Raw genomic sequence first — 3,427 nt, forward strand, 5'->3', positions numbered from 1 at the left:
CATATTTATTTATTAGATGTGTGGTGTTATTTTGTTAGATGTGGCAGCACCCTTCTAATGTCAGTGTGAAACCATGGTTGAATCAACAGTTCTGTATTCACAATGTGCGTATACATATATAAGTGCGTGATAATTGTTAAAACTTACTTAATTTAGTAAAAATACATTATAAATTTAAAAAATATGTTTACATTTCATTGTGCGGGCTTTTAATGCAACTATTTTGCCGAAGTGTGTACATAAATAAAGTGTTTATTGTGTGAAATAGCGTCGAGAGGTTAGTTCAATTTACTAACTTTAACAACAAATAACTTAAAAACTATAAGTCTGCTGCGGCTAAAAGTATATATATTTACAATCAGGAGAACTCCCTCTATCGTTCCATACCCTTCTTAATGCCGAACTCCGGGGATGCCAAACTAAATTGCAGCCGCAATTTTAACTGTGTTATAATCAAAAGAAAGGTAATCGGTTTACCTTTCTTTTGATATATATTAACAGTTGCAAATAATTTATGGTGGTACAACTTTGCAAAATTTGACAAGTTGGACCTACACTTTGAAGGTGCTCCTGGCGTTGAAAGTGCTGAGGGCGGAAGGTACTCATGGTGCTCCTGGCGATGAAGAAGCTGAGGGTAGAGGGTACTGGTGGTGCTCCTGGCGATGAAGAAGCTGAGGGCAGAAGGTTCTAATGGTGCTCCTGGCGATGAAGATGCAAGCGTTGAAGGTGCTGATAGTGAATCTGTAAACAAGCAAAAATATCAATTAAAATTTATAATATATAAAAAGTCTCAATACATACTTTAAGAATGTGACTTAGTCGCTGCTGTTTTGCAATCTAAAAGAAGAAATTACATTATAATTAAATAAAAATGTTAAATACGTATTCTTACCTTCAAAGTTTTCGTAGTGACATTTCTTCACAGTATGTATAGTCATCAAAACTCTGATGTTTCTAACATGCTCGCTCTAACGCATAGAATTCTTGTTAGAGTACGAATTCTTATCGGGTATGCAGCTCTAACAAAGGCACATTTTTTGACAGTTCGACGAAAAAATTTGTAAGTGTGTGGGTGAGATGACTAAAAAGTTGTGAATGTGTTTGTAAATCGTTTGAATTTTAGTGGAAAGTGGTGTGCCGTGGCTGGCAGGGTTGAGGGATTTCCCAAATATACTCGGGCTCGTATCGCTGGATTGTTAAATAAATGCTAACGATGACCAAATTGTAGTACAATTAACTTTATTGTACAACAAACAATTTACAATACTTGCTAATACAGTAAAAACACTTTACAATACTTGTTAACGCAATAACAACGCTTTACTACTTGTTAACACAATTAAACTTATAGCTTGCTTATTCGCAACTCAATTCTCCGCTTACTTTACTTGTAGCTTGCTGACTTGTAACTCGTAACTAACTCAACTCCGCTGTGGCGGCGCCCTTATATACCTGCGCTGGCACTTATGGCAACTCTAGAACATTCTGAAGTTTATCGCTCATTCTCTTTCTCTCGCTGTTCGCAGTGTTCATCCAACTTGACGCTCCTCTTTGTGGAACATTCTACGTCATTCCTCGAACATTCTGCCTATTTCTCATTGTTCACTTTGTGTTGCCGCAGTATTCGCCACAGTATTAAGCCCAAAATACAATAACGCAGTGGCAGTGGCAGCGGCAGTTTTTCGAAATCAGCTGTTTTTTAGAAAGTGTGGTGTCCAATGAAGCGACTCACAATACAGCAGTGGCAGCTAGCAGTACTGCTCAGTTTAGCCCAAATTCTAAATTCACTGCCACTGCCTTCATCGCAGCAAACTTCGCATGCTGAATTTGACATAAATGAAACGCAGCCAACATCTGTTGATGTCACTGAAGCCTAAAAGGCAACAACAAAAATGTAAACAAACAAAAGGGAATGTCAAAAAAAGCAGTCACTGACAACGCCGTATTGTGTTTGCTGCGGCATTGACTGCCAATATTAGCAGTAACAGCTGATTTTAAAAACTGTCACTGCCCCTGCCACTGCGCTATTGTGTTTTGGCCTTTATGTGCACACACACTAGCTTTGTTTCTTTACTTTCCTAGCAGATCTTTATCAGGAAGAAGAATGGGAAGAATTACAGAATTACGCTCACAGCGAGTGAAATATAGAAAAAGTCAAGAAACGCAAACTAGCAGAAACTAGCTAGTAAACACCTGACCGATGCTTTTGACAACTGAACATATGTATTTGCTGCGAATTTTTAATCGCATTTTATGTTTAAAAATTGTTCACAAATACTCAGGTTTTGCCACACTTTTATCAAATTTAATAAATCGCCCATTTTTATCAAAAAATACAAAAATATGTAAAACAAGCAAATCAAAGTAGCTGTGCCTAATCTCTCTAATGTTGGAGCAACAGCTGAATTTTTCACCGCATAACGTGAAAATTATGTGTTTCTTGTAATTTGCTTTTGTAATTTTTTACTTATATTCGGCTAACACTACCTTGTGTAAATGCGCCTATCTGTAACGAAACAAAGCTACTGTGTGGTGTATTCAATATTCATTTTTTGGTGAATTCTTTGGTCCACTGTCAATTGCTCTCAGAATTTGTGATGTGCTGAGTCGCTACTTTTAAGTATTGATCGATACTCGGTACCGCTTTAAAAAGTATGCTCGGTACCGAAATCTTGGAATTTCTAATAAAAGCGCGCAACAGCCAAAAATATGAGTTATATGTATACATACATATAGGCTGCATTTCTTTATTCATTCTGAATGTTTGGAATAAACTTTTTTGTTTATTTATTCTTTAGAACGTTCCTGATGATATGTTGACGTATATTTCAAACGCATTCTGTTTATTCCGGCTGTGAAATGGGATTATCCGGAATGTATAAAGAAACGAAGAAGGGCGAATTTAATAAGGTGGTGTTACCGGCGTATCTGAATTTTTGGCCGTGGAGGACATTACATCAAAATTACGTGTTTGTTGTAGTTCATACTAATGACAGTATGAATATCTGCGTATAATTTGTAAGTTTAATTTTTTACTTATACACGGCTAACACCACCTTATTAAATTGGCCTTGATCATTATTGTGCAGATTTAATTGCCTGCCTTGTTCGACGCACACATTATACTTGCTTCACTTAACTACATACATACAAACACATTGCTCATCTCTTGAGAAAGGACCATCTTATTTGTACATTTTAGGCGATGTCTTATAAAATATTAATAATTTTTACCCCTAAAAGTAGCCTATCTCGAGATAGGTCCTTTTCCCTTAAAAGCCACATTTCATTTGATTCCCAAACAATATTTTAACGTTTAACTAGCCAAAGATGTAGTTCAAGATGCCCCTATAATAGAATCTTAATTAAAATATAAAACAATTTCAAAGGAAACTGTTTTTTTTTTTTAATTCAAAGTCAAACCATC

The 3,427-nt window shown here is 36.0% G+C and overlaps 1 long non-coding RNA gene across 1 annotated transcript; it reads right to left on the minus strand.

Annotated features, from left to right (window-relative positions):
• Positions 1 to 703: 703 nt before the first annotated feature.
• On the minus strand, positions 704 to 980 carry LOC118755187. The gene is made up of 3 exons (XR_004994991.1): positions 893 to 980; positions 802 to 837; positions 704 to 741 (listed from the first exon to the last, which is right to left on the minus strand). It is a non-coding gene; the product is annotated as an uncharacterized LOC118755187 (long non-coding RNA).
• Between the last annotated feature and the right edge of the window lie 2,447 nt (positions 981 to 3,427).

This window comes from Rhagoletis pomonella, unplaced genomic scaffold (genome assembly GCF_013731165.1).
Source record: "Rhagoletis pomonella isolate Grant_MI unplaced genomic scaffold, Rhpom_1.0 Rhpom_scaffold_05584, whole genome shotgun sequence".
In the NCBI taxonomy this organism is placed as follows: Eukaryota; Metazoa; Arthropoda; class Insecta; order Diptera; family Tephritidae; genus Rhagoletis; species Rhagoletis pomonella.